This window comes from Eublepharis macularius, chromosome 9 (genome assembly GCF_028583425.1).
Source record: "Eublepharis macularius isolate TG4126 chromosome 9, MPM_Emac_v1.0, whole genome shotgun sequence".
Lineage (NCBI taxonomy): Eukaryota > Metazoa > Chordata > Lepidosauria > Squamata > Eublepharidae > Eublepharis > Eublepharis macularius.
This window is the reverse complement of record NC_072798.1, coordinates 104,942,766-104,951,410: the sequence shown is the minus strand read 5'-3', so window position 1 is coordinate 104,951,410 and position 8,645 is coordinate 104,942,766.

Sequence of the window (8,645 nt, the reverse complement as noted above, 5' to 3'; positions counted from 1 at the left end):
AGCTTTCTGCCTTCTCCTCCCCCTGGCAGCCTCTCCCTGGGAAACGTCTGACCAAGTTGCAAGAGTCATGCAATAGGACGTCATTCAGGTGAGTTGTGTGGTGGCCATTGCTGGGTCCAGCCAAGTCATGCAAGCTGTGATGAGGCTGCTGTTGGGCCCAGTTATATTGTGTGGCATCATGTTGTCCAGTAGCAACCACCACTGTACTTGAGTGAGTTGCACAAATTGCATGGTGGTTGCTATGTGGCCTGGTCCTCCCTCCAGGGAAGGAGGGAGAGGAGCAGGGGTGTACTGGGGGCCCAAAATAGCTCTGGAAAGGGTCTTCTGTCTTTTACTGACTTAAGCCAAGGTTTGAAGGCTAGCAATATTGTTGTGATCACCTAGCAACCCTACAACTGCCACTGAGATCTCAGAGGGACCTCATTACTTAAAGGTACAAGCATTGCTCCTATTACCCCCGATGTATTTTTTTTTCAGATTTGTAGAAAGATTTGTAGAAAGATCTGTTCTTGGCTCCAGCCTCTGGATTTAAGCATCCAGGGATGGAGCTATGTTGAAAATTGGATATATTGATATCCCACCTTTTTAATTAAAATGAATACTGAAGACAGTGTACAATAATAGCAATTGATAAACCCATAGCACCAGACAACTAAGCATAGGAAAAAGAGTGAATTTAGAAAGACTTTCTGGGAAAGAAAAGTTTTGACTTCTGTGGGAAAGCCTCAAGTGCAGAAATTGTACCCAGTGCAGGCAAGAATTGTGTTCTACTTAAAGTATTTGCGTGTGCGTGTGTGCTGGCAAAGCAATATATTGAAGGCATGTTTCAGCACTGCAATCAGGATACAGGGGGTTCAATCCATTCTGCTCATGCGGGCACCTTCATCTGTTGCAGAATGCCTTCCCTTGATACAAGGAATTGCATAGCTGTGTGAAACTAAACTGTAATTACAGCTTGCTCACACAGGTCATGTTCCATCTCCTTTATGAAGCAGTGTGGACCCTGAATGTAAGATATGAGGGGGAACATGGTGGGCAGAATAAATCAAACTCCAGTTGAAATGGGTTTGGTTATTTCTTGTGTGAAAGAGAGCACGGGGGTACACAAAGTAAAATCACTTTGCACTTGGGCACAACTCAGGCATTTCTAAAGCATGTGCTTAACTCTTCTTCTGAATTTAAGAGGAGTTAAAAGCATTGAGCTTTGACTGGCTAATGTCAGGGAACAGCATGAAATAGGAAAGCCAGTGGCAACCTTGCTCCCAACACAAATTTCCCATGTAAAATAAAACACTCCTAATAGCATATGGCTTGGATGTTTCCACGGGTTTGAAAACTTCTGCTTGCAGAATGTTGTTTTCCACCCTCCACTCCCTCTGGGGGGCAGGGCATGTTGGGCTCTTGCAGGAGGGTTTGTGTTGGAAAATGGCACTCTGTGAGCAGAAATCCTTGCTGTCACGGAAACGCTAGTCAAGATCTAACTCTATATATTTACTTTATTACAAGTATGACATCCAAATCTATAAGGATAAGCAAATGGTGTGTAAAAGTTTCAGGGAAGCTCCAAGATGAAACAAACGGATTCTACATTGCTGTGCCATGAGCCAAACGGTCAGTCTGGTTTGTGAGGTCTGAACCTTGAGGAAAAACAGAACAAACTATCAAGTTCAATATCGTATTGGCTTTTCAGCCTTTCATGCAATGAGGAACCACACATGTTTGTGGCATGTCTCCTTCCCCTGCTACATTGAAAGAGCTGAATGTTGCATAGAACCATCCAGGGCTTTTTTTCAGCTGGAATGCAGTGGAACGGAGTTCCGGAACCTCTTGAAAATGGTCACATGGCTGGTGGCCCCACCCCCTGATCTCCAGACAGAGGGGAGTTGAGATGGCCCTCCGCGCCGCCGAGCGGTGCAGAGGGCAATCTCAACTCCCCTCTGTCTGGAGATCAGGAGGCGGGGCCACCAGCCATGTGACCATTTTCTCCAAGGGCAACCCACTGAGTTCCACCGCCTCTTTTCCCAGAAAAAAAGCCCTGGAACCATCTACAAGTCATAGAAATATAGAAATGTTTCCACTGTCTGACTCCCAGAATGCACAAAGTAATGAATTAGCATGTCAGAAACACAACAGTACCTTCTGAGCATATTTCATAACGCAGGGAAATAAAACAAACTTTCTTATAACAAAACCATGCATGCGTTATAAAGCACGGGAAGGTTACAATGGGATTGTAAATCAAGATTACTGAATGTCATCAATCAACTCAGCAACCCTGCACAGGTACATTTAAAATTATCTGTCTATTTTTCACATGTGCAGTGGGAGAATTCAGCCTCAGTCCTTGAACTGCATGGGGAGGGGCCATGGCTCAGTGGTAGAACATCTGCCTGACATGGAGAAGGTCTCAAGTTCAATCCCTCGCAATTCCAGTTTAAACAGTAGGTCAAGTAGAAGACTTTTGCCTGAGCCACGGAGACCCACTGATAGTCTGAGTAGAAAAAGACTGATCTTGAAGGATCAAGGGTCAGATTTGGTTTGAGGCAGCTTCCTGTGTGGCCAGGTACAATTTTACATTGTCACAAGCGGAATAACTCTGTAGCTCCTTAAACTCAAGTTGCAGGAAAGAAAATGTAAACAGAAGCATGTTTAAAAAGCATCTCAATCCCACCCTTTTATTTAGCCAATTGGAATAAACTGGGCTTCTTCGGTCTGTTGAGGACCAATATATTGAGATCCAGTGTAGTAGAATGGCTAGAGTGATGGACTAGGATCTGGGCAAATCAGGTTTGATTCCCTGCTCTGCCATGGTAGCTCGCTGGGTGAGCTTGGCCCAGTCACAAACTCTCACCTTAACCTACCTCAAAGGGTTGTTGTGATGAAAAAATGGAGGAGAGGAGAATGACATACACTGCTTTAGGTCCTCATGGTGGATATTGGCTGTCCTTATTCATTCATTCATTTATTGCTGTCTGATTGTTTTGCTTTATATCCTATAATCTGCCTTGGGAGGCAGACTGCAGGCAAGGGAGACTGCAACTGAGAAATCAGGAGACTGAGAATTGGAAGAGCAGCAGTGAAGGAACTAGAAAAGATCCTTAAAGGCAAGGATGGGTTGCTGGGGACCAAGATCAAGATAATCCAAACTATGGTATTCCCCATTACTATATATGGATGTGAAAATTGGACAGTGAAGAAAGCTGACAAGAAGAAAATTGATTCATTTGAAATACGGTGCTGGAGGAGAGTTTTGTGGATACGGATTGACAAAAAAATACAAACAAGTGGACTGTAGATCAAATAAAGCCTGAATTCGCCTTAGAAACTAAAATGACAATCATGAGAAGGCAAGACTTACTGGAGAAAATAATAATGCTAGGAAAGGTGGAAGGCAGTAGGAAAAGAGGAAGACCCAACATGAGATGTGTGTGTGTTATGTGCTGTCAAGTCGTCTCCGACCTAAGGTGACCCTATGAATGAAAGACCTCCAAAACGTCCTATCGTTAACAGACTTGCTCAGTTCCTGCAAACTGGAGGACGTGGCTTCTTTTATTGAGGCCAGCCATCTCATTTTAGGTCTTCCCCTTTTTCTGCTGCCTTCTACTTTTCCTAGCATTATTGACTTTTCCAGAGAATCTTGTCTTCTCATGTGACCAAAGTACGATAGCTTTAGTCTTCTCATTTTAGCTTCTAAGGGGAATTCAGGCTTGATTTGATCTAGTACCCACTAGGGGTGTGCAAAGGCACACCGTTTTGGGTTTCTCGTTTCAGAAACAGCGTTTCGGATATCGATTCGGGTTGTTTCGGGTTGTTTTCAATGGGAAAATGCCTCTGTTTTCCCGGATGCCTGGGGGAGGCATTTTTCCACCGAATCAAGCCAAAATTGGTGGGGACCTTCCTCTAACTCTTTCCTAACAACCCCCCAAGTTTCAAACCGATTGGACTTTGGGGGGCCATGTTATGGCCCCCAAACCAGGTCCCCCTATCCTTGCCTAAGAAAGGGAAAAGTGAGCGTCTTTTTAGCTTGCTGCTGCTAATCTTCTTCATTATTTCCTATGGGGAAAAAATGAAGAGGCAGGCTTGGCTTGCCAGGGGTGGCATTTTGCATGCAAAATGCCCCCCAACCCTCTGGGGCCCTTCTCCCACCTTTCCTCCCACCCCCCACCAAGGCGCAGCCTGCTCCCACTTGGGGGGGCATTTCATGGCCTCCCCAAGTAGGTGCTCTTTTCTCCACCAATTCCACCTGGTGGATGCTTGTCTTGCCAGGGGTGGCATTTTGCATGCAAAATGCCCCCCAGCCCTCTGGGGCCCTTCTCCCACCTCTACTCCCACCCCCCACCAAGGCTCAGCCTGCTCCCACTTGGGGGGGGGCATTTCATGGCCTCCCCAAGTAGGTGCTCTCAGCCCCCAAAGTCCACCCCCTACAGCCCAAACCCAATTTCCCCCCAGCAGCCACACACAGACCCAAATCCCCACATTAGCCCCTCACAGACCCAAATCCACCCCCAGCAGCCCCACACCCATAACCCCAGGAACAGGCTGGCCAGCCCCCCCCCCTTTGTTCCCTATGCTGGGAACTTCTAAACTCTCTTTCCCAGGGCAATTCCGCACAGCCCAGGGGTGCCACAATGGTGGGCACACTTCTGAGTGCCAACTTGTCCCTGGGAAAGAGCACCTGACACACAGACAACCACCCCCTGACACCCCCACCACCTACAGAGAAGGCTGGCCAGCCTGCCCCATTGTTCCCTATGCTGGGAACCAACCTCACATCAAAGAATGAAGCACACACACACACAATGATTCAAGTTTAAAAAACTTTATTTTCTCACTTTCAAAGTACAATAGGTCAACATATCACGCCAAATCACACTAACCGCCACTTGAACTTTCCCCCCGAAGAAGCACGCCTGGTGGTGCCTCTTCATGTGGGTCCTCATCCCAGACGTGGAGAGATGGTACACATCTCTGCCACGGCTGACGCGCTGCCTACAATGCAGGCACAGGGCTGCTCGGGGATCCTCCGTTGTCTGGAAGTGCTTCCAGATTTCGGAGTAACAGGACGGCCCACGCTTCACAGGAGAAGCGCTTTCGGGCCCACCCTGAGGCACCTCCTGTGAGGTGCTCTGGCCGGACATACCGTGTCCCACTCTCAGCCAGGCAGTCGGGGATGGATGAGGCTGAAGGGGCAGAGATGTGGGCTCTTCCCCCACAGTCTCTGCCTCTTCCTCCTGCATCCTCTCCTGCACAGCTGTGAGAGGCCTGCTGCTGGCCTCAGAGGAAACTGGGGTGGACCGCCCTGGGGGGGGGGGTCTCACGGGCAGTTCCTCCAACATCCTCCGGGTTCCTGGGGTGATTGTGAGGGATGGAAAAGTCACATGCCCCACGTCCATCCCAGGAGACACCACATGCTGCCCCTCCTCCAGCAGCTGGCTCGCAACCACGGGAGGAGGAGGAGTCTCAGCAGCAGGCCCCTGCCCAGTGCCAGCCCCTGCCTCACGCACCCGGGTTGGAAAGAGAGCCTTGCGAACCCTCTTCCTGTCACCAGAAGCCAGGCTGGTGAACGGCAACAGCGCAGGGGAGGGCCTCCTCCACTCAGATGGGGGGGCTGCCGCAGCAGTCCCCCTCTCCCTCCCCTCCTCCCATCTAGATTTCTCCCTAGCCTTTCCCCCGGGGCCCCTCTCAGCTTTCCTCTCTGACATACTTTCCCCTCCCGAAATCTACACTAACTAATCAGAAAAGCTTGGGAAAACAAAGGTCAACTTTGTTTTCAAGACCTAAGTTACCTGCTCTAAATCTGTGCTTCTAGTGGCTCTGTGACTTGGAGATGAACAATCAAGTGCCTTTTTAAGTGACCCTATTTATGTCGGGGAACCTGAGCCTGCCAAACAGCTGAATTCCTCCAGAATTGAGCTGGCCCTAAACCCCAATAACAGGTGACAGGACACTCACACACTAGTATGCCCGGGCCGGCCTGGCACCACTACGGGTGCCAGAGATGGGCAGTGGAACCCTAGTTATGGGGGCACTAATGGGAAGCCTATTGACAGCTATTCCAAATTTGTATATATATAGAATTCAAACCTAACTCTCACTCACTAATGCTTTTCCTGCTGAGTCCCTATTTAGTTTTTTTTTAAAAACTACGCTTGGTTTCCCTATCGATTACGTTGAGGGCAATTAGCCACTGAATACCTACCAACTGGCCTACCTACCTAAGATACTATTTAGCGGGAACAATGTTTCTGTGGTGTGTCTGTGTGGGGTGTGGGTGTGGTGGTCTGAAAATGTGCCTCCCCCCTCCCAAGCTAGCAAGAACCCACCCCTAAGCCCACCCAAATGTAAACCCAGACTCACTCACCAGTCCTGCAGTCCAGCGATGTTCAGGCGGTCTTGCAGCTGGTCCTCCTCTCCTCTGCGATGCTGTCAAGAAAGAATGTTAACAGAGTCAATAACACACGCTGCACACACAACCCCCAAAAGTCAAGGCCCCGATCTGCTTTGGGCCTAGACAGTCATGAAGCCATTGTGAGGAAGCGGTGCCAGAGTTAAAAGTAAGGTGGCATGCAGGAACACCCCCCACCCCAGAAAGGCTAGGGCCAACCAGTGGTAAAACACAACACATCCACCCTGCAGAGCAGGCCTGTGTGTAGGCCCGAAGCTGGCACACTCATTTTTTAGGCCTGGGAAACAGTAGATCAAGCCCACCCCACACTCAAGCATGACAAAGGAAACATTTAAGAAGGCAAGCACAACAACCAATGCTGACCCCCCCCCCCACCCCCAAACATTGTCCTCTTCTGCCCAACCTGTCCCCCCAGGCCATGCCAAGACAGACTAAACTGAAGCATCTTTTTGCAGAGGCAGGCCACAGCAGCACATTGCCCAGCATCGATAAATTTACAAAAAATTTAAAAAAGGCCTACCAGGTCTCCTCTCAGGATGTCCAGCACAGTTGATCCTCCAGGCAGATGTCCTCCAGGTACAGTCTCTCTCCTATCTCGGTCAGCAGCAGCAACAGAACTGTTCCAGACCAGTCTTGCCCCAAATTTAAATCCACTGCTGCAGCCTCAGCCAAAGATTTGAATCTATTGGCTGGCAGAAGGATGCAGCAGTGGGACTGGTGACTCCTAAAGTCCCCCCTCCCTTGCCTGTTAATTTTGGCTGGAATCTCATATTGCTGGCATTGCTTTGCAAATGCAAAGTGCAATGCTAATGCACCTTGCATTTGCAAAGCAAAGGATTCCCTCCTATGCAAGAGGGGTGAGGGGTGAAAGAAGGAGTGAGTCACTCACTCCTTCTCCCCCCCTCCCCTCTTCTAAGAGCCTGCAGGAAGCCTTAGCTTCCAGCAGGATTTTGCTAGACGCTTGCAAAGGCAAACGCCTAGCAAAATCAAAATGGCGATTCTCGGTATCCGAAACAAAACCCGAAACAACCCGAAACGTTTCGGGTTTTGTTGTTTCGGGTTACCCGAAACGTTTCGGGTTTCCTGAAATGTTTTGGATAACCCGAAACAACCCGAAACAAGTTTGTTTCGGGTTTTTTTCGGGTATCTGAAACCCGAACTGCACACCCCTAGTACCCACTTATTTGTCTTTTTGGCTGTCCATGGTATCCGCAAAACTCTCCTCCAGCACCACATTTCAAATGAATCAATTTTCTTCCTGTCAGCTTTCTTTACCGTCCAACTTTCACATCCATACATGGCAATGGGGAATACCATAGTTTGGATTATCTTGATCTTGGTTCCCAGAGAGACACCTTTATCTTTAAGGATCTTGTCTAGCTCCCTCACAGCTGCTCTTCCAAGTCTCAATCTTCTTCTGATTTGTTCATTGCAGTCCCCGTGTTGGTTGATGATTGAGCCAAGGAATAGAAAATCTTTAACAACTTCAATTTCCTCATTGTTAACTTTAAAATTGTGTAATTCCTCGGTAGTCATTACTTTTGTCTTCTTGATGTTCAGTTGTAATCCTGCTTTAGCGCTTTCTCCTTTAACCATCATCAGTAGTCATTTCAAGTCTTCACTATTTTCTGCTAGTGATGTGGTATCATCTGCATATCTGAAACTGTTAATGTTCCTCCCACCAATTTTCACTCCACTTTCTTCTAGATCTAATCCAGCTTTCCTTATGATATACTCTGTATAGGGGTTGGACAGGTAGGGAGATAATATGCATCCTTGTCTGATCCCCTTGCCAACTGGAAACCATTCTGTTCCCCCATATTCTGTTCTGACTGTACTCTTGTCCAGAGTACAGGTTGTGCATCAAAACAATCAGATGTTGTGGCACCCCCATTTCTTTTAAGACTCTCCATAGCTTTTCATGATCCACACAGTCAAAAGCTTTGCTGTAATCTATAAAACACAGGCTGGTTTTCTTCTGAAATTCCCTTGTATGTTCCATTAGCCATCGTAAATTTGCAATGTGATCTCTGGTGCCTCTTCCTTTTCTGAATCCAGTTTGAACATCTGGCATTTCTCGCTCCATATATGGCAAGAGTCTTTGCTGTATAATTTTGAGCATCACTTTGCTTGCATGGAAAATTAATGTGATTGTCCGATAGTTGCTGCACTCCTTGGCATCCCCTTTTTTGGGGACTGGAATGTATACTGAGCGTTTCCAGTCTGTGGGTCATTGTTT